Raw genomic sequence first — 23,356 nt, forward strand, 5'->3', positions numbered from 1 at the left:
AAGGACTAACACTCCTCCACTATCAACAATTCAAACTCTATCCCTCTTGATAAGTTTGAATTCTTCTCTTTCTACCTCCTCCTTCTATTCTTCTTTTCCTCTGACACTTCAAGGAATCTCTATACTGTGACATAGAGGATTCCATACTTTCTTGTTCTCTTCTCTTTCATATGAGCAGGAACAAGGACAAAAGCATTCTTGTTGAGGCTGATCCTGAACCTAAAAGGACCTTGAAGCAAAAGCTAAAGCACAACTCTCTGGAGAGGACCTAACAGAAATCTTCAAATAAGAAGAAGACATGGCAGCCGAAAACAACAACAATGCCAACAATGCAAGGAAGGTACTTGGTGACTTTACTGCACCTACTCCCGACTTCTATGGGAGAAGCATCTCTATCCCTGCCATTGGAGCAAACAATTTTGAGCTTAAGCCTCAATTAGTTTCTCTAATGCAACAGAATTGCAAGTTTCATGCACTTCCATTGGAAGATCCTCATCAGTTCTTAGCTAAATTCTTGCAAATCTGTGACACTGTCAAGACCAATGGGGTTGACCCTGAGGTCTACAGACTTATGCTCTTCCTTTTTACTATAAGAGACAGAGCTAGGATATGGTTGGATTCACAACCTAAGGAAAGCCTGAAATCTTGGGAAAAGCTAGTCAATGCCTTCTTGGCAAAATTCTTTCCACCTCAAAAATTGAGCAAGCTTAGAGTGGAAGTCCAGACCTTCAGACAGAAGGAAGGTGAAACCCTCTATGAAGCTTGGAAAAGATACAAGCAATTGATCAAAAGGTGTCCTACTGACATGCTTCCAGAATGGAGCATCATATGTATATTCTATGATGGTCTGTCTGAGTTGTCAAAAATGTCATTGGACCATTCTGCAGGAGGATCTCTTCATCTAAAAACCCCTGCAGAAGCTCAGGAACTCATTGAGATGGTTGCAAATAACCAATTCATGTACACTTCTGAAAGGAATCCTGTGAATAATGGGACAAATCAGAAGAAAGGAGTTCTTGAGATTGATACTCTGAATGCCATATTGGCTCAGAATAAAAAATTGACTCAACAAGTCAATATGATTTCTCAAAGTCTGTCTGGAATGCAAGCAGCAACAGGCAGTACTAAGGAAGCTTCCTCTGAAGAAGAAGCTTATGATCCTGAGAACCCATCAATGGAAGAGGTAAATTACATGGGAGAATCCTATGGAAACACCTATAACCCTTCATGGAGAAATCACCCAAATCTCTCATGGAAGGACCAACAGAGGCCTCAACAATGCTTCAACAACAATAATGGTGGAAGAAACAGGTTTAGCAATAGCAAGCCTTTTCCATCATCTTCTCAGCATCAGACAGTGAATTCTAAGCAGAGCCAATCTGACTTAGCAACCATAGTCTCTGATCTAATTAAAACCACTCAAAGTTTCATGACTGAAACAAGATCCTCCATTAGAAATTTGGAGGCACAAGTGGGTCAGCTGAGTAAGAAAATTACTGAACTCCCTCCTAGTACTCTTTCAAGCAATATAGAGGAGAATCCAAAAAGAGAGTGCAAGGCCATCAACATAACCCACACGGCCGCACTTGGAGAGGAGGAAGAGGCAGTGATCTCCACTGAGGAAGACCTCACTGGACATCCACTGGCCTCCAAGGAGTTCCCTAATGAGGAACCATGGGAATCTGAGGCTCACACTGAGACCATAGAGATTCCATTGGATCTACTTCTGCCATTCATGAGCTCTGATGAGTATTCCTCCTCTGAAGAGGATGAAGATGTTACTGAAGAGCAAGTTGCTAAGTACCTTAGAGCAATCATGAAGCTAAATGCCAAGTTATTTGGTAATGAGACTTGGGAAGATGAACCCCCTTTGCTCACCAAAGAACTGGATGACTTGACTAGGCAGAGATTACCTCAAAAGAGACAGGATCCTGGGAAGTTCTCAATACCTTGCACCATAGGCACCATGACCTTTGAGAAGGCTCTGTGTGACCTAGGGTCAAGTGTAAACCTTATGCCTCTCTCTGTAATGGAGAAGCTAGGGATCCTTGAGGTACAAGCTGCAAGAATCTCACTAGAGATGGCAGACAATTCAAGGAAACAGGCTTATGGACTTGTAGAGGATGTCTTGGTAAAGGTTGAAAGCCACTACATCCCTACTGATTTCATAATCCTAGACACTGAGAAGTGTATGGATAAATCCATCATCCTTGGTAGACCCTTCCTAGCCACAGCAAAAGCTGTGATTGATGTTGACAGAGGAGAATTGGTCCTTCAAGTGAATGAAGACTCCCTTGTGTTTAAAGCTCAATGATCTCCCTCTGTAACCATGGAGAGGAAGCATGAAAAGCTTCTCTCAATGCAGAGTCAAACAAAACCCCCACATTCAAACTCTAAGTTTGGTGTTGGAAGGCCACAACCAAACTCTAAGTTTGGTGTTGAGAGGCCATCATCATTCTCTGAGTCTCTGTGAGGCTCCATGAGAGCCCACTGTCAAGCTACTGACATTAAAGAAGCGCTTGTTGGGAGGCAACCCAATTTTACTTATCTATGTTAAATTTCTATTTTCCATTATTATTTTATATTTTCTGTAGGTTGATGATCATGTGAAGTCACAAAAATAATTGAAAAAGCAAAAATAGAATGAAAAATAGCACATCCTGGAGGAAAAACTTGCTGGCATTTAAACACCAGTGAGCGTAGCAGAATGGGCGTTAAACGCCCAGTCTGGCACCATTCTGGGTGTTTAACGCCAGAAATGGGCACCAGACTGGCGTTTAATGCTAGAAAAGGGCCAGAAGCTGGCGTTAAATGCCAAAAATGGGCAGCAACCTGGCGTTTAACGCCAGGATTGGCAGCAAGGGGCATTTTGCACGCCACATGGTGCAGGGATGAGAAATCCTTGACACCTCAGGATCTATGGACCCCACAGGATCCCCACCTACCTCATCTCTCACCCTCTTTCCTAAAAATCCCTCACCTATCAAATCCTACCCTCTTCTCCATCAACCCTTCACCAATCCACATCCCTCCATCATAAATCCCACCTACCTCACCATCCAAATTCAAACCACTTTCCATCCCAAACCCACCCATACATGATCGAACCCTACCCCTCTCTCCACCCCTATATAAACCCATCTTCACCCCCTCATTTTTACACATCATACACACATCTTCTACCCCTTGGCCGAATCGCTTCGACTTCTCCATCTCCTCCATTTTTTTCTTCTTCTCCGTCCTTCTTTCTTCTTTTGTTCGAGGATGAGCAAACCTTCTAAGTTTGGTGTGGTAAAAGCGTTGCTTTTTGTTTTTCCATAACCATTTATGGCACTTAAGGCCGGAGAAACCTCTAGAAAGAGGAAAGGGAAGGCAAAAGCTTCCACCTCCGAGTCATGGGAGATGGAGAGATTCATCTCAAAGGTCCATCAAAACCACTTCTATGAAGTTGTGGCCAAGAAGAAGGTGATCCCCGAGGTCCCTTTCAAACTCAAAAAGGGTGAATATCCGGAGATCCGACATGAGATCCGAAGAAGAGGTTGGGAAATTCTCACCAACCCCATTCAACAAGTCGGAATCTTAATGGTTCAAGAGTTCTATGCCAATGCATGGATCACCAAGAACCATGATCAAAGTGTGAACCCGGACCCAAAGAATTGGCTCACAATGGTTCGGGGGAAATGCTTAGATTTTAGTCCAGAGAATGTAAGGTTGGCATTCAACTTGCCCATGATGCAAGGAGACGCATACCCTTACACTAGAAGGGCCAACTTTGATCAAAGGTTGGACCAAGTCCTCATAGACATTTGTGAAGAGGGCACTCAATGGAAGAGAGATTCAAGAGGGAAGCCGGTCTAACTAAGAAGGCATGACCTCCAGCCCGTAGCTAGGGGATGGTTGGAATTCATCCAACGCTCAATCATTCCTACTAGCAATCGGTCCAAAGTTACCATTAGACCGGGCTATCATGATCCATAGCATCATGATTGGAGAGGAAGTAGAAGTTCATGAAGTTATATCTCAAGAACTCTACAAGGTGGCAGACAAGTCCTCTACTTTGGCAAGATTAGCCTTCCCTCATCTCATTTGTTACCTCTGCAATTCAGCTGGAATTGACATAGAGGAAGACATCATCATTGATGAGGACAAGCCCATTTACTAAGAAAAGGATGGAGCAAACAAGAGATTCCACTCATGGACATGAGCATAAGGAAATTCCTCATCATGAAATCCCCGATATGCCTCAAGGGATGTACTTTCTTCCACAAAACTATTGGGAGCAACTTAACACCTCCCTAGGAGAATTGAGTTCCAATATGGGACAACTAAGGGTGGAACACCAAGAGCATTCTATCCTCCTCCATGAAATTAGAGAAGACCAAAGAGTCATGAGAGAGGAGCAACAAAGGCAAGGAAGAGACATTGAGGAGCTCAAGCACTCCATAAGGTCTTCAAAAGGAAGAACAAGCCGCCATCACTAAGGTGGACCTGTTCTTTAATTTCCTTGTTCTTTATTTTCTATTTTTTGAAAATTGTGTTTTATGTTCTATCTATGTTTGTGTCTTATTACATGACCATTAGTGTCTAAGTGTCTATGCCTTAAAGTTATGAATATCCTATGAATCCTTCACCTTTCTTAAATGAAAAATGTTTTTATCACAAAAGAACAAGAAGTACATGATTTCGAATTCATCCTTGAAACTAGTTTAATTATTTTGATGTGGTGACAATACTTTTTGTTTTCTGAATGAATGCTTGAACAGTGCATATGTCTTTTGAATTTGTTGTTTAAGAGTGTTAAAATTGTTGGCTCTTGAAAGAATGATGAAAAATGAGAAATGTTATTGAGGATCTGAAAAATCATCAAATTGATTCTTGAAGCAAGAAAAAGCAGTGAAAAACTTGCAAAAAAAAATATATACGAAAAAAAAAAAGAGAAGAAAGAAAAAGAAAAAGCAAGCAGAAAAAGCCAATAGCCCTTTAAACCAAAAGGCAAGGGTAAAATAAAAAGCATCCAAGGCTTTGAGCATCAGTGGATAGGAGGGCCCACAGGAATAAAATCCTGGCCTAAGCGGCTAAACCAAGCTGTCCCTAACCATGTGCTTGTGGCGTGAAGGTGTCAAGTGAAAACTTGAGACTGAGCGGTTAAAGTCGTGGTCTAAAGCAAAAAGAGTGTGCTTAAGAGCTCTGGACACCTCTAATTGGGGACTCTAGCAAAGCTAAGTCACAATCTTAAAAGGTTCACCCAGTTATGTGTCTGTGGCATTTATGTATCCGGTGGTAATACTGGAAAATAAAATGCTTAGGGTCACGGCCAAGACTCATAAAGTAGCTGTGTTCAAGAATCAACACACTTAACTAGGAGAATCAAAAACACCATCTTAATTCTGAGTTCCTATGGATGCCAATCATTCTAAACTCCAAAGGATAAAGTGAAATGCCAAAACTGTTCAGAGGCAAAAAGCTACTAGTCCCGCTCATCTACTTGGAGCTAAGTTTCATTGATATTTTGGAGTCTATAGTATATTCTCTTCTTATTATCCTATTTGATTTTTAGTTGCTTGGGGACAAGCAACAATTTAAGTTTCGTGTTGTGATGAGCGGATAATTTATACGCTTTTTGGCATCGTTTTTAGTATGTTTTTAGTATATTTTAGTTAGTTTTTATTATGTTTTTATTAGTTTTTAAATAAAATTCACAATTCTAGACTTTACTATGAGTTTGTGTGTTTTTCTATCATTTCAGGTATTTTTTGGCTGAAATTGAGGGACCTGAGCAAAAATCTGATTCAGAGGCTGAAAAAGGACTGCAGATGCTGTTGGATTCTGACCTCTCTGCACTCGAAGTGGATTTTCTGGAGCTACAAAAGCCCAATTGGCGTGCTCTCAATTGCGTTTGAAAGTAGACATCCTGGGCTTTTCAACAATATATATTAGTTCATACTTTTCTCGAGATTTGATTGTCCAAACCGGCGTTTCAATTCAGCATGAAAATTCTGGCGTCAAAACGCCAGAACTGGCATAAAAGATGGAGTTAAACGCCCAAACTGGCACAAAAGCTGGCGTTTAACTCCAAGAAAAGTCTCTACACATGGAAGCTTCAATGCTCAGCCCAAGCACACACCAAGTGGGCCCGGAAGAATATTTTTGCATTAATTATTTATTTCTGTAACCCTAGGCTACTAGTTCTCTATAAATAGGACCTTTTGCTATTGTATTTTTCATCTTTGGACGCTTAGTCCTTAGACCATGGAGGCTAGCCTCACGGCCATGCATGAACCTTGTTCTTATGTATTTTCAACGGTGGAGTTTCTACACACCATAGATTAAGGTGTGGAGCTCTGCTGTTCTTCATGAATTAATGCAAAGTACTACTGTTTTCTATTCAACTCAAGTCTATTTCTTCTCCAAGATATTCATTCGCACTCAAGAACATGATGAATGTGATGATTATGTGACACTCATCACCATTCTCACCTATGAACACGTGCCTGACAACCACTTCCGTTCTACATGCAAACAAGCTTGAATGTGTATCTCTTTTGTTTCTAATCTAAGATTAGAATCTTCGTGGTATAGGCTAGAATTATTGGCGGCCATTCTTGAGATCCGAAAAGTATAAACCTTGTCTGTGATATTCCGAGTAGGATCTGGGAAGGGATGGCTGTGACGAGCTTCAAACTCGCGAGTGTTGGGCGTAGTGACAGACGCAAAAGGATCAATGGATCCTATTCCAGCATGATCGAGAATCAACAGCTGATTAGCCGTGCGGTGACAGCGCATTTGGATCATTTTCACTGAGAAGACGGGAGGTAGCCATTGACGACGGTGAAACCCAACATAAAGCTTGCCATGGAAAGGAGTATGAATGATTGGAAGAAGGCAATAGGAAAGCAGAGGTTCTGAAGGAACAAAGCATCTCCACACGCTTATCTGAAATTCCTACCAATGAATTACATAAGTATCTCTATCTTTATTATTCATCTTTTAATTATCAATCCTCCATAACCATTTGAATCCGCCTGACTGAGATTTACAAGATGACCATAGCTTGCTTCAAGCCGACAATCTCCGTGGGATCGACCCTTACTCACGTAAGGTTTATTACTTGGACGACCCAGTGCACTTGCTGGTTAGTTGTGCGGAGTTGTGATAAAGAGTTGAGATTACAATTGTGCGTACCAAGTTGGCGCCATTGATGATCACAATTTCGTGCACCAGTCACTTCTTTCAATTCTTCCATCACATTGTGCCTTGGAGGTTGTGCACTCTCCTCCTCAATATCAACTTCAAACTCCACGGAAGAAGGCTCTTCAATTTGTGATTCCTCTATGTACTCAAAATATCCTAAGGTTCCAACCACTACTTTCTTTGGTTCAATCATCTCTACCTTCTTCTCTTGTTGCACTTCTTGCTTTAACTCCTCTTCTGCACCTTGAAGCTTCAAGTCCATTCCCTCACTAAGCTCCTTGGGTGCTTCTCCACATTCAACAATGAGAGTGCCTTGATCGCATAGGCTTAGGCGGGATGAGACTATGTTCCCAATGGCTTCTACCATGATAGTCATTTTCGCTCTTAACTCCTCAAACTTCTTTTCATCCTCCTCGTGTCGCCTTAAGATATGAGATTCAAGATCTCTCAACTCTAGCATGGGGGCTTCATCGGGAGGTGATGGTGGAAGAGAAGGTTCATTGTTTGAGGGAAGGTTGTTGTAATTGGAAGGTGGTTCATATTGGGGAAATTTTTGAGGTTGTGTGTGCGGACTTTGTGGCTCATGAGAGTATTGGTATTGGAAAGGTGGTGGTTTTAGATATGGTTCATATGGTGGTTGGTATGGTCGGTATGGGTTAGGGTCATATGGGGTGGATGGTGGTATGAGGCTTGTGAGTATGGTGGAGGGCTATGTTGAGGAGTGGGATCATATGCATATGATGATTGTGGTTGACAACCACAATGAGGATCATCACACACATTAGATTGATATGCATCAAGATTTGAATTGTACCCATAAGAAACCGGAGGAGGTTGTTGCCAAGAAGGTTGTCCATAAGCTTGGGGCTCCTCCCACCTTTGATCTCCAAAGCCTTGATGCAAATCCTCATTAAAGCTTCCATTTTCTACAACATAGTTAGAACCAAACTCATAGCCAAAGGGATGAGATTTCATGGTGAAAGAGAAAATAAAAATAAAAGCTAATAAGAGATAAAGAAAGCTAAGTCCTACAACTAGCAAAAGCCAACAAGCAAACCAAAAATCTGACTATTCACAATATATACAATAGCCAATAACATAGCACCATTGCAATTCCCCGACAACGGCGCCATTTTGATAGATGAGTTTTGAGTGTCGGTCTAGATTTCCTTCTTATAGAAATAAGAACTACTTCGTTGTAAGCATAGCTCCAAACCAACAAACAATACTCACATCAAAAATATTGGTTGTCACTAGTACAAACCCCAATAAAAAATAACCGAAGTATTTGGACTCCGGGTCGTCTCACAAGAAATTGCAATGAAGTGAATGATTATTGGCTATGGAGTGACAAGGGGGTTTGATTTAATATTTGGCAAGGAAATGTAAAAGCAAGAAAGTAAATAATAAGAACTAATGAAATAAAAGTAAAACAACTCTTGGCTAAGCATAAGAATTGAGATCACCATCCTTGTCAACAAACCAAATATTGATAATTATGAGATGCCAATCCATTAGGTCTACTTTCCAAAAGCTTTAAGTACGTAAGGTCTACTCCTAAGCTTGAAGTACGTCAAATAGATTTGATCACATCAACCCACAAGTTCCAACCTATCTACTAATTAACTTAGTAGTGGGTTAGTGTTAATGGGTATCAAATTGATCACCAAGGGTTCTCAAATCACCAATACATTATACCCAATGACTCAAGTTTACCCAATTCCCTTAGCCTAGGCCAAGAGTCAAGAAAACTACTCAAAAACTAAAGGAAACATTTCATCAAACATGTAGAGTGCAATAAAAGTAAACATCATAAATTGCAAGAATAATAAAATCTAACAACTACCAATTACGAGGAAAGTAAGATCACAACTCAAACCAACATTAAAAGAACATCAAACATTACTTTGCATTAAAGAAAAGATCCAAATCCAACAAGAGTTCATCATCACAAAAGAGACATAAAAGGGAAATTAACATGAAGACTAAGAGGAATCAGAAATAGAAACATGAAATTGCAAAGAAAACAAGATAAGAATAATAATCAAAACCTAGATCTAAGATGGAACTAAACCTAAGGACCCTAATTCTAGAGAGAAGTGGGAGCTTCTCTCTCTAGAAACTAACCTACATGATGCTAATCATACAACTAATTGCTTCCTCTTTGCTTGGACTTCAATTCTGCATGAAATACACTCAAAAACAAGTTGGAATTGGGCTTGGTGAGCTCAGAAATTGCCCCTAGCATTTTACCGTTAAGTGAGTCACGTGCGCGTCAATTGACTATTTCTTCATCCGGGCGGACGCGTCATGTACGCGTGCGCGTCCCTGTGCGAAATCACTGTTGCACGCGCGCGCCTTGTACGCGTGTGCGTCCATTGATGCATTCCCAATTCTTGTTTTCCTCATGCATTCTCCACTTTGTATGCTTCCTTCCTCATTACTTCCATCCAATACTTGCCTTATGAACCTGATGTCACTCAACAAACATATCAAGGCATCGAATGGAATTAAGGTGAATTAAAATCACCAATTTAAGGGCCTAAAAAGCATGTTTTTATATTTAAGCACAAATCAAGGGAGAATTGCAAAACCATGCTATTTCATTGAATAAATGTGGGAAAAGGTAATAAAATCTCCTAAAATAAGCAAAAGATAAACCAAAAAATTGGGGTTTATCAGTAGACCTCCATCAGTTTCCTGATGTGCTCTGCGAAGACTTTATTCATTAATCTTTGGTAGGTAGCCCCTGCGTTCTTGAGTCCAAACGGCATGACGATGTAGCAGTAATTTTCTTTGGGAGTTAGGAACGAGGTCTTCTCTTGGTCGGGTGGATACATCGGGATTTGGTTGTATCCTGAATAAGAATCCATGAAGGAAAGGTACTTGTATCCCAAAGATGCATCCACGAGAGCGTCTATACTTGGTAGTGGGTAGGGGTCTTTTGGGCAAGCTTTATTGAGGTCGGTGTAGTCAGTGCACATTCGCCACTTCCCATTTGACTTTTTCACCAAGACAACGTTGGCTAGTCATAGTGGGTATTTGACTTCTCTTATGAATCCTGCCTCCAGTAAGGCTTGTACCTGCTCCTCTATAGCTTGGGACTTTTCTGGCCCGAGCTTCCTACGCTTCTGCTGCACTGGCCGAGATCCTGGGTATACCGCCAGTTTATGGCACATTAGTTTGGGATCTATGTCGGGCATGTCTGCCGCCTTCCATGCAAAGAGATCAATGTTCTCCTTTAGGAACTGTATCAAAGACTCCTTCAGGTCTCTTTTCAAGGTTCCCCCAATATTTGTCGTTTTATCCTGACCATCACGGATTTGGACCTCTTCAGTCTCACCTTCAGGTTGTGGGCGGTATTCTTCGCGAGCTCGAATTCCTCTGAGTTCAATGGTGTTGACTTCCTCTCCTTTTGGGTTACCTTTGAGGTTCAAACTTTCATTGTAACAGCGTCGCGCAATTTTTTAGTCTTCTTTTATTGTTGCGATCCCTTCCGGAGTTGGGAACTTCATACACAGATGTGGAGTTGAAACTACTGCCACAAGTTGGTTCAATGTTGTCCGACCTATTAGGGCATTGTAGGCTGAGCTCACGTCGACTACTATGTAGTCTATATTGAGTGTCCTTGACTGGGTTCCCTTTCCAAAGGTTGTATGTATCGAGATATACCCAAGTGGTTGGATTGGGGTATCTCCTGACCCGAATAAGCTATTCGGATATGCTCTGAGCTCTTTTTCTTGTAGGCCGAGTTTGTCGAAGGCATATTTGAACAAGATATCTGCGGAGCTTCCTTGATCTACTAGTGTTCTGTGAAGATTAGCATTTGCCAATATAATAGTAATGACCATGGGATCATGTCCCGGGATGACACCTATTGCATCTTCTTTGGTAAATGTAATTGTGGGGAGGTCGGTTGACCTCTCTCCTTCCCCGACATGGTATACTTCTTTAAGGTGTCTTTTCCGAGATGATTTAGAGATTCCTCCTCCTGCTAATCCTCCGTTTATCATGTGGACAAGTCTTTCAGGAGTGTGAGGTGGTCGTTCAGATCGCCCGACCTCTGCATCCCTTCTTCTTTTTCTCGGTTCGTCCATCTTGTTAGCTAAGTACTGATCTAGTCAACCCTCTCTTGCCAACTTCTCTATGACATTCTTCAGGTCGAAGCATTCATTAGTGGGATGTCTGATGAGCGGATAATTTATACGCTTTTTGGCATTGTTTTTAGTATGTTTTTAGTATGTTTTAGTTAGTTTTTATTATATTTTTATTAGTTTTTAATCAAAATTCACATTTCTGGACTTTACTATGATTTTGTGTGTTTTTCTATGATTTCAGATAATTTCTGGCTAAAATTGAGTGACCTGAGCAAAAATCTGATTCAGAGGCTGACAAAGGACTGCTGATGCTGTTGCATTCTGACCTCCCTGCACTCGAAATGGATTTTCTGGAGCTACAAAACTTCAAATGGTGCGCTCTCAATTGCGTTGGAAAGTAGATATCCAGGGCTTTCTAGAAATATATAATAGTTTATACTTTGCCCGAGTTTAGATGATGCAAACTGGCGTTGAACGCCAGCTCTCTGCCTAATTCTGGAGTCAAACGCCAGAAACAGGTTGCAAATTGGAGTTAAACGCTCAAACTGGCACAAAAACTGGCGTTTAACTCCAAGAAAAGTCTCTACACGTTTAAGGCTCAAAGCTCAGCCCAAGCACACACCAAGTGGGCCCTAGAAGTGGATTTCTACATCATTTACTTATTTTTGTAACCCTAGTAACTAGTCAGATATAAATAGGACCTTTTTACTATTGTATTGGACATCTCTGGATGATTAGTTCTTAGATCATGGGGGCTGGACATTCGGCCATGCCTCGACCTTGTTCTTATGTATTTTCAACGGTAGAGTTTCTACACTCCATAGATTAAGGTGTGGAGCTCTGCTGTACCTCAAGTATTAATGCAATTACTACTATTTTCTATTCAATTCATGCTTATTCCTATTCTAAGATATTCATTCGCACACAAGAACTTGATGAATGTGATGATTATGTGACGTTCATCACCATTCTCACCTATGAACGCGTGCCTGACAACCACTTCCGTTCTACATGCAAACAAGGCTTGGATGTGTATCTCTTGGATTCCTTAATCAGAATCTTCGTGGTAGAAGTTAGAACCCATGGACGGCCATTCCCGAGATTTGGAAAGTCTAAACCTTGTCTGTGGTATTTCGAGTAGGATTTGGGAAGGGATGGCTGTGACGAGCTTCAAACTCGCGAGTGCTGGGCGTAGTGACAGACGCAAAAGGATAGTAAATCCTATTCCGGTATGATCGAGAATCGACAGATGATTAGCCGTGTTGTGACAGAGCATTTGGACCATTTGCACTGAGAGAACAGGATGTAGCCATTGACAACGGTGATGCCCAACATACAGCTTGCCATGGAAAGGAGTGAAAAGGATTGGATGAACACAGTAGGAAAGCAGAGGGACGGAAGGGACAAAGCATCTCCATACGCTTATCTGAAATTCTCACCAATGAATTACATAAGTATCTCTATCCTATTTTATATTTTATTTCTATTTTAATTATCAATTCACCATAAACATTTGAATCTGCCTGACTGAGATTTACAAGATGACCATAGCTTGCTTCATACCGACAATCTCCATGGGATCGACCCCTTACTCACGTAAGGTTTATTACTTGGAAGACTCAGTGCACTTGCTGGTTAGTTGTGCGAAATTGTGACAAAGAATTAAGATTATAAACGTGCGTATTGAGTTTTCAGCGCCGTTACCAAAGAAGATGGACCGTCACGATTTCTGCGCACCAAGTTTTTGGCGCCGTTGCCGGGGATTGTTCGAGTTTGGACAACTGACGGCTCATCTTGTCGCTCAGATTAGGTAATTTTATTTTAATTTTAAGCTTTTTGTTTTTATTATTTTTATTTTCGAAAAAATTTTCAAAAAAAATTTCAAAAAAATAAATTATTCTATGTTCTTCAGAATTTTTAAGAATGAATTCTAGAGTTTTATGAAGCATGTTGAAGCCTGGCTAGCTATAAAGCCATGTCTAATTCATTTGGACTGGGGCTTCCACTTATCAGCATAAAATGAAGTTGGATGAAGTATCAGCTGTTATATGACTGATTTATATCTGCCGAAGCTTGGCTGGCCATTGGCCATGTCTAGTGTTTTGGACCGAAGCTTTCACTGAAAGCTTGGCTGGCTGGTGAGCCATGTCTAATTCCTGGACCAGAGCTTTAGACTAACGTTGCAAGATTCCTAGAATTCATATTAAAAATTTTGAAATCCTTCTTTTTCTTTTTCCATTTAATTTTCGAAAAAAAATTTCATAAAATCATAAAAACCAAAAATTTTGATGTTTCTTGTTTAAGTCTAGTGTCAATTTTTAAGTTTGGTGTCTATTGCATCTTTTTAATTTTGCTTTAAATTTTTGAAAAATACATGCATGGTGTTCTTCATGATCTTCAAGTTGTTCTTGACAAGTCTTCTTGTTTGATCTTCATATTTTCTTGTTTTGTGTCTTTTGTTGTTTTTCATATGCATTTTTGCATTCATAGTGTCTAAGCATTGAAAATTTCTAAGTTTGGTGTCTTGCATGTTTTTCTTTTCTTAAAAAAATTTCAAAATAAGTTCTTGGTGTTCATCATGACATTCAAAGTGTTCTTGGTGTTCATCTTGACATTCATAGTGTTCTTGCATGCATTGTGTGTTTTGATTCATAATTTTTATGTTATGTGTCATTTTTTTTTATGTTTTTCTCTCTCATCATTTAAAAATTCAAAAATCAATATATATATATATATATATATATATATATATATATATATTTCACTCATAAATTTTCGAAAATTTGAGTTGACTTTTTCAAAACTTTTTAAAATTTAGTTGTTTCTTAGGAGTCAAATCAAATTTTCAATTTAAAAATTCTATCTTTTTCAAATCTTTTTCTTTTTTTCTTTCATAATTTCGAAAATTTTAAAATTTATTTTCAAAGTCTTCGCTAACAATTAATGTGATTGATTCAAAAATTTCAAGTTGTTACTTGCCTAGTAAGAAAGATTCAATCTTTAAATTTAAAAATCATATCTTTTTGTTTCTTGTTAGTCAAGTAATCAACTCTTTTTCAAAATCAAATCTTTTTAAAAAAATTTTTTCAAAATAAATCTCATTCACATCTTTTTCAAAATCAATTTCAAAATCTTTTCTAACTTCTTATCTTTTAAAAATTGATTTTCAAATCTTTTTCAATTAATCTTATCTTTTTGTTTGATTCTTATCTTTTTCAAAACTACCTAACTAACTTTCTCTCTCTTTCTAATTTTTGAAAATCACCTTCCTCTTTTTCAAAATTCCTTTTTAATTAACTAATTATTTTAAATTTTAATTTTTAATTTTCGAATTTTAATTTTAATTTTTATTTTTGTTTTATGTAATTTTCGAATTCTTCTCTTCCTCATCTCCTTCTATTTATTTATTCATCTACTAACACTTCTCCTTCACTCAAGAATTCGAACCCACTCTTCCCCCTTGTGTTTGGATTCTTATCTTTTCCTTCTTCTATTCTTCTTTTCTTATACTCACATAAGGAATCTCTATACTGTGACATAGAGGATTCCATATTTTCTTTTGTGTTCTCTTCTTTTTCATATGAGCAGGAACAAGGATAAGAACATTCTTGTTGAAGCTGATCCTGGACCTGAAAGGACTCTGAAGAGGAAGCTAAGGGAAGCTAAAGCACAACTCTCTGGAGAAAATCTGACAGAAATTTTCGAAAAAGACATGGCCGAAAATAATAATAATGCAAGGAAGATGCTTGGTGACTTTACTGCACCAAATTCCAATTTACATGGAAGAAGCATCTCAATCCCTGCCATTGGAGCAAACAATTTTGAGCTTAAACCTCAATTAGTTTCTCTGATGCAACAGAACTGCAAGTTTTATGGACTTCCATCAGAAGATCCTTTTCAGTTCTTAACTGAATTCTTGTAGATCTGTGATACTGTAAAGACCAATGGGGTTGATCCCGAGGTCTACAGGCTCATGTTTTTCCTGTTTGCTGTAAGAGACAGAGCTAGAATATGGTTGGACTCTCAACCTAAGGATAGCCTGAACTCTTGGGATAAGCTGGTCACGGCTTTCTTAGCCAAGTTCTTTCCTCTTCAAAAGCTTAGTAAGCTTAGAGTGGATGTTCAAACCTTCAGACAAAAGGAAGGTGAATCCCTCTATAAAGCTTGGGAGAGATACAAGGGACTGACCAAAAAGTGTCCTTCTGACATGCTTTCAGAATGGACCATCCTGGATATATTCTATGATGGTCTGTCTGAATTAGCCAAGATGTCATTGGACACTTCTGCAGGTGGATCTATTCACCTAAAGAAAACGCCTGCAGAAGCTCAAGAACTCATAGACATGGTTGTAAATAACCAGTTTATGTACACTTCCGAAAGGAATCCTGTGAGTAATGGGACGCCTCAGAGGAAAGGAGTTCTTGAAATTGATGCTCTGAATGCCATATTGGCTCAGAACAAAATATTGACTCAGCAAGTCAATATGATTTCTTAGAGTCTGAATGGATTGCAAAATGAAACCAACAGTACTCAAGAGGCATCTTCTGAAGAAGAGGCTTATGATCCTGAGAATCCTGCAATAGCAGAGGTGAATTACATGGGTGAACCCTATGGAAACACATATAATCCCTCATGGAGAAATTATCCAAATTTCTCATGGAAGGATCAACAAAAGCCTCAACAAGGCTTTAACAATGGTGGAAGAAACAGGTTTAGCAATAGCAAGCTTTTTCCATCATCCACTCAGCAACAGACAGAGAAGTCTGAGCAGAATCCATTTTGCTTAGCCAATTTAGTCTCTGATCTATCTAAGCCCACTTTGAGTTTCATGAATGAAACAAAGTCCTCCATTAGAAATTTGGAGGCACAAAGGGCCAGCTGAGTAAGAGAGTCATTGAAACTCCTCCTAGTACTCTCCTAAGCAATACAGAAGAAAATCCAAAAGGAGAGTGCAAGGCCATAACCTTGCTTAGTGTGGCCGAATCCATAGAGGAGAAGGAGGACGTGAATCCTAGTGAGGAAGACCTCCTTGGACGTTCAATGACCAATAAGGAGTTTTTCTTTGAGGAACCAGAGGAATCTGAGGCTCATCTAGAGACCATAGAGATTCCATTGAATCTCCTTTTACCATTCATGAGCTCTGATAAATATTCATCTTCTAAAAAAGATGAAGACACTGTTGAAGAGCAAATTGCTCAATATTTAGGAGCAATCATGAAGCTGAATGCCAAATTATTTGGTAATGAGACTTGGGAGGATGAACCTCCATTGCTCATTAAGGAACTAAATACCTTGGTTCAGCAAACTCTACCTCAAAAGAGACAGGATCCTGGTAAATTCCTAATTCCCTATAACATAGGCACCATGACCTTTGAGAAGGCTCTGTGTGACCTGGGGTCATGCATAAACTTAATGCCACTCTCTATAATGGAAAAACTTGGGATCTTTGAGGTGCAAGCTGCCAGAATCTCATTAGAGATGGCAGACAACACAAGAAAAGAGGCTTATGGATTAGTAGAGGACGTGTTAGTAAAGGTTGAAGGCCTTTACATCCCTGCTGATTTCATAATCCTAGACACTGGGAAGGATGAGGATGAATCCATCATCCTTGGAAGACCCTTCCTAGCCACAGCAAAAGCTGTGATTGATGTGGACAGTGGAGAGTTGGTCCTTCAACTGAACGAGGACAACCTTGTGTTTAAAACTCAAGGATCTCCTTCTGTAACCATGGAGAAAAAGCATGAAAAGCTTCTCTCACTGTAGAGTCAACCAGAGCCCCCACAGTCAAACTCTAAGTTTGGTGTTGGGATGCCACAACCAAACTCTAAGTTTGGTATTGAACTCCCATATCCAAACTCTAAGTTTGATGTTGGGAGGTCCCAACAATGCTCTGAACATCTGTGAGGCTCCATGAGAGCTCACGATCAAGCTATTGACATTAAAGAAGCGCTTGTTGGGAGGCAACCCAATGTATTTAATTATATCTATTTTATTTTCATGTTTATTTCGTGTTTTACTAGGTTGATGATCATGTGGAGTCACAAAAATTACTGAAAAATCAAAAACAGAATGAAAAACAGAATGAAGAACAGCTCACCCTAGAGGAAGAGCTTACTAGAGTTTAAACGCCAGTAAGGCTAGCAGAATGGGCGTTAAACGCCCAGTCTGGCACCATTTTGGGCGTTTAACGCCAGAAATGGGCACCAGTCTGGCGTTTAACGCCAGAACAGAGCATGAAACTGGCGTTAAACGCCAGAAACAAGCAACAGTCTGGCGTTTAAATGCCAGGATTGCACCCTGGGGAAAGCTGGCGTTAAACGCCAGAAACAAGCATGAAACTGGCGTTTAACGCCAGAAATGGGCAGCAGTCTGGCGTTAAATGCCAGGATTGCATACATAGGCCGTTTTACACGCCTAAAAGGTGCAGGGATGTGAATTCCTTGACATCTCAAGATCTGTGGACCCCACAGGATCACCTCAGGATCTGTGGACCCCACAAAATCCCCACCTACCTCACCTCTTCTTTTCTACTCCTCACACCTTTCTATAACATTCTTCCCCAAAATACCCTTCACCATTCACCTCCATTACTCCTCCAAAACCATCATACAACCCACCTACACCCTCCCACTCAAATTCAAACCATCAACACACATCCATCTCTTCTTCTTCTCATCCTTTCTTTCTTCTTTTGCTCGAGGACGAGCAAACATTTTAAGTTTGGTGTGAAAAAAGCATTACTTTTTTTCCATAACCACTAATGCCTCAGGGGATGCACTTCCCTCCACAAAACTAATTGGAGCAAATCAACACCTCCCTATGAAAATTAAGTTCCAACATGGGACAACTAAGGATGGAGCACCAAGAGCACTCCATCATCCTCCATGAAATTAGAGAAGATCAAAGAGCTATGAGGGAGGAGCAACATAGACAAGGAAGAGACATAGAGGAGCTCAAGAGCACCATTGGTTCTTCAAGAAGAGGAAGACGCCACCCTCACTAAGGTGGACCCGCTCCTTAATCTCCTTGTCTATTTATTTTTCTGTTTTCATTCTCTATGCTTTATGTTTATGTTTGTGTCTTTACTATATGATCATCATTGTCTAAGTGTCTATGCCTTAAAGTTATGAATGTCCTATGAATCCATCACCTTTCTTAAATGAAAAAGGCTTTAATTACAAAAGAATAAGAAGTACATGATTTCAAACTCATCTTTGAAATTAGTTTAATTATATTGATGTGGTGACAATACTTTTTGTTTTCTAAATGAATGCTTGAACAGTGCATATGTCTTTTGAATTTGTTGTTTATGAATGTTAAATATGTTGGCTCTTGAAGAATGATGAAAAAGGAGAAATGTTATTTGATAATCTGAAAAATCATAAAATTGATTCTTGAAGTAAGAAAAAGCAGTGAATACAAAAGCTTGCAAAAAAAAAAAAGAGAAAAGAAAAATGGCAAAAAAAAAAGAAAAAAAAGAAAAAAAAGGGGAAAAGCAAGCAGAAAAAGCCAAGAGCTCTTTAAACCAAAAGGCAAGGGTAAAAAGGATCCAAGGCTTTGAGCATCAGTGGATACGAGGGCCTAAAGGAATAAAATCATGGCCTAAGTGGCTAAACCAAGTTGTCCCTAACCATGTGCTTGTGGTGTGAAGGTGTCAAGTGAAAAGCTTGAGACTGAGCGGTTAAAGTCGTGATCCAAAGCAAAAAAGAGTGTGCTTAAGAACCCTGGACACCTCTAATTGGGGACTCTAGCAAAGCTGAGTCACAATCTGAAAAAGGTTCACCCAGTTATGTGTCTGTGGCATGTATGTATCCGGTAGTAATACTAGAAAACAGAGTGCTTTGGGCCACGGCCAAGACTCATAAAGTAGCTGTGTTCAAGAATCAACATACTGAACTAGGAGAATCAATAACACTATCAAAATTCTAAGTTCCTATAGATGCCAATCATTCTGAACTTCAAAGGATAAAGTGAGATGCCAAAACTATTCAAGAGGCAAAAAGCTACTAGTCCCGCTCATCTGATTGGAGCTAAGTTTCATTGATAGTTTGGAGTTTATAGTATATTCTCTTATTTTTATCCTATTTGATTTGCAGTTGCTTGGGGACAAGCTACAATTTAAGTTTGGTGTTGTGATGAGCGGATAATTTATACGCTTTTTGGCATTGTTTTTAGTATGTTTTTAGTATGTTTTAGTTAGTTTATATTATATTTTTATTAGTTTTTAATCAAAATTCACATTTCTGGACTTTACTATAAATTTGTGTGTTTTTCTATGATTTCAGGTAATTTTTGGCTGAAATTGAGGGACCTGAGCGAAAATCTGATTCAGAGGCTGACAAAGGACTGCTGATGCTGTTGGATTCTGACCTCCCTGCACTCAAAATGGATTTTCTGGAGCTACAGAACTCCTAATGGCACGCTCTCAATTGAGTTGGAAAGTAGACATCCATGGCTTTCCAGAAATATATAATAGTCCATACTTTGCTCGAGTTTAAATGACGCAAACTGGCGTTGAACGCCAGTTCTCTGCCCAATTCTGGAGTCAAACGCCAGAAACAGGTTGCAAAGTGGAGTTAAACGCCCAAAGTGGCACAAAAGCTAGCGTTTAACTCCAAGAAAAGTCTCTACACGTTTAAAGCTCAAAGCTCAGCCCAAGCACACACCAAGTGGGCCCCAGAAGTGGATTTCTACATCATTTACTTATTTCTGTAACCCTAGTAACTAGTCTGATATAAATAGGACCTTTTTACTATTATATTGGACATCTCTGGACATTTAGTTCTTAGATCATGGGGGCTGGCCATTCGGCCATGCCTAGACCTTGTTCTTATGTATTTTCAACGATAGAGTTTCTACACTCCATAGATTAAGGTGTGGAGCTCTGCTGTACCTCAAGTATTAATGCAATTACTACTATTTTCTATTTAATTCAAGCTTATTCCTATTCTAAGATATTCATTCGCACACAAGAACTTGATGAATGTGATGATTATGTGACGCTCATCACCATTATCACCTATGAACGCATGCCTGACAACCACTTCCGTTCTACATGCACACAAGGCTTAGATGTGTATCTCTTGGATTCCTTAATCAGAATCTTCGTGGTAGAAGTTAGAACCCATGGACGGCCATTTCTGAGATTTGGAAAGTCTAAACCTTGTCTGTGGTATTCCGAGTAGGATTTGGGAAGGGATGGCTGTGACGAGCTTCAAACTCGCGAGTGCTGGGCGTAGTGACAGACGCAAAAGGATAGTAAATCTATTCCGGTATGATCGAGAACCGACAGATGATTAGCCGTGCTGTAACAGAGCATTTGGACCATTTTCACTGAGAGGACGGGATGTAGCCATTGACAACGGTGATGCCCAACATACAGCTTGCCATGGAAAGGAGTGAGAAGGATTGGATGAAGACAGTAGGAAAGCAGAGGGACGGAAGGGACAAAGCATCTCCATACGCTTATCTGAAATTCTCACCAATGAATTACATAAGTATCTCTATCCTATTTTATATTTTATTTCTATTTTAATTATCAATTCACCATAAACATTTGAATCTGCCTGACTGAGATTTACAAGATGACCATAGCTTGCTTCATACCGACAATCTCCGTGGAATCGACCCTTACTCACGTAAGGTTTATTACTTGGACGACCCAGTGCACTTGCTGGTTAGTTGTGCGAAATTGTGACAAAGAATTAAGATTATAAACGTGCGTATTGAGTTTTTAACGCCGTTACCAAAGAAGATGGACCGTCATGATTTTTGCACACCAATGTCTGTAAATTCAATAGTACTCACAGTACTCCGTCCGATTTCCTCCTCCTTTTTTGCTTTTGATTGGGCGAGGTGGATGGATATTCTCGGTGTTGCATATTTCGCGGTAAATATCTACAAGAGACACCTGAAGAGGTGTGTAACTGTGGTATTTTCTCGGCTTCCCGCTGGGTTGATCTTCTTTCTTCTTGGACTCTTTGTCCTTGTCCCTAAATGGGTAGGAGATTCCAGATTTAGAAGTTTCTCCTAGTCGTGATTTTTTCTCCATGTTAATGTACTTTTCTGTTCATTCTTGTACCTCGTTCAAGGATGTTGGATGCTTTTTTGATATGGAGTGGCTAAAGGGTCATTCTCTTAGGACATTGATGAGACCCATGATAGCTGCTTCTATTGGCAGACTTTGTATGTCCAGACACGCTTTGTTGAATCTTTCCATGTAGTTGCAGAGACTTTCCCGTTCTCCTTGCTTGATCCCTAACAGGCTCGGGGCGTGTTTGGCTTTATCCTTCTGGATGGAAAACCTGGCGAGGAACTTTTTAGCAAAGTCGTCAAAACTTGTGATGGATCTTGGAGGTAAACTGTCGAACCACTTTATTGCTGCTTGTGTCAGGGTTGTTGGGAAGGCTTTGCATCGAACGGCATCTGAGGCGTCGGTGAGATACATTCTGCTCCTGAAATTGATGAGATGATGGCTGGGATCCGAGGTACCATCATATGACGTCATGTCGGGAGCTTTAAAATCTTTTGGAACTTTAGCTTTCATGATCTCTTTGCTGAAGGGATCTTGATCTTTGTGGGAATTATCCTCATGGTTGCAATGGGTAGTTCTGGTCTTGAGGTCGGCTTCGAGCTTTAGAAGCTTATCCTCTAGATCTCGTCGTCGCCTAGTTTCTCTGCGGAGGTCTCCTTTAGCTTCTCGTTGATGTTCAGCCTCTTGTTCGAGCTGTTTGAGGCGATCTTGCTGTTCTCGGATGGCTTCTAAGATTTCTGTGTTTGTGTTGGAGGGTTGTTTATCCCCCTTGTTTTGAGGTACATCCTTTAATGTAGCCTCCGTGTTTTTAAACAGAGTTCTATCTTCCAAGCCAGAGTTGTGGTCGTTGTCATGGTCATCCTCCATGGTGATGAGATGACTTCCAGGTTCCCCGGCAACGGCGCCAATGTTCCGAAGGTTACCTAAAACTGAAGGTCGATCTCGAATGAGATCTGCTGTGGTGGCCGGAGCTGTCATGTCCGACTTGGTGAAACTGGTGGAGCTAGAGATGCTGCTGATCCTTCGTCACCGGAGGGTGGCAGTGCCTGCAAGAGACTCCGATGCTTAAGTTAGCATGGGCTTTAAGCAGGTTTTTAGTAGAATTAGAGTATGAGTTATACCTGGGTGCTCCAGTGTATTTATAATAGTGTCGAGTGACCTTTCTGGAGATAAGATAGTTATCTTATCTTATCTTGAGTGAAGTCATCTTATCTCTAAGGGGAACCGCCCTTATCTTTCTAGGCTTTAGCTGCCTTTAGATTGGGCTGTGTCCCTTTGTTTGGGCCCGTTTGGGCCTCTCGTGGTAGTTTAGCCGACCTCTTTTGAGAAGAGGTCGGGGTGACCCATCTAAAGAGGTCGGTCGCTTTGTCTTCAATTAGCCCAGGTCGGATAGCTCGACCTAGGGAATGAACACTACCATTGGTGCAAATAACTTTGAGCTTAAGCCTCAACTAGTCTCTCTAATGCAACAAAATTAAAATTTTCATGAACTTCCACAGGAAGATCCACATCAATTCCTATCTGAATTCTTGCAAATCTGTGATACTATTAAGACCAATGGAGTGGATCCTGAGGTCTACAGGCTAATGCTTTTTTCTTTTGCTGTTAGAGACAGAGCTAGGATATGGTTGGATTCCCAACCTAAGGAAAGCCTAGACTCTTGGAAAAAGTTAGTTAATGCATTCTTGGCCAAGTTCTTTCCACCTCAGAAGATGAGCAAGCTTAGGGTAGAATTTTAAACCTTTAGACAAAAAGAGGGTGAATCCCTCTCTGAAGCTTGGGAAAGATACAAGCAACTAATCAGGAGATGTCCTCCTGACATGCTCTTAGAATGGACTATCCTAGGTATCTTCTATGATGGTCTATCTGAGATGTCCAGGATGTCCTTGGACCATTCTGTTGGTGGATTACTCCACTTGAAGAAAATTCCTGAAGAGGCACAAGAACTCGTTAAAATAGTTACAAACAACCAATTCATGTACACTTCTGAGAGAAATCCTGTGAACAATGGGGTAGCTCAGAAGAAAGGAGTCCT

General features: G+C 40.1%; 3 non-coding genes across 3 annotated transcripts; all 3 read right to left on the reverse strand.

Annotated features, from left to right (window-relative positions):
* Nucleotides 1-703: 703 nt before the first annotated feature.
* On the reverse strand, nucleotides 704-811 carry LOC112768209 (small nucleolar RNA R71). Its single transcript, XR_003185646.1, has one exon. It is a non-coding gene; the product is annotated as a small nucleolar RNA R71 (small nucleolar RNA).
* A 14,582-nt stretch (nucleotides 812-15,393) lies between these two features.
* Nucleotides 15,394-15,501, reverse strand: LOC112768830 (small nucleolar RNA R71). The gene has a single exon (XR_003186214.1). It is a non-coding gene; the product is annotated as a small nucleolar RNA R71 (small nucleolar RNA).
* Nucleotides 15,502-23,039: 7,538 nt separating this feature from the next.
* On the reverse strand, nucleotides 23,040-23,143 carry LOC112767887 (small nucleolar RNA R71). Its single transcript, XR_003185327.1, has one exon. It is a non-coding gene; the product is annotated as a small nucleolar RNA R71 (small nucleolar RNA).
* Nucleotides 23,144-23,356: the final 213 nt, after the last annotated feature.

Source organism: Arachis hypogaea, chromosome 17 (assembly GCF_003086295.3).
Source record: "Arachis hypogaea cultivar Tifrunner chromosome 17, arahy.Tifrunner.gnm2.J5K5, whole genome shotgun sequence".
NCBI classification, from domain to species: domain Eukaryota; kingdom Viridiplantae; phylum Streptophyta; class Magnoliopsida; order Fabales; family Fabaceae; genus Arachis; species Arachis hypogaea.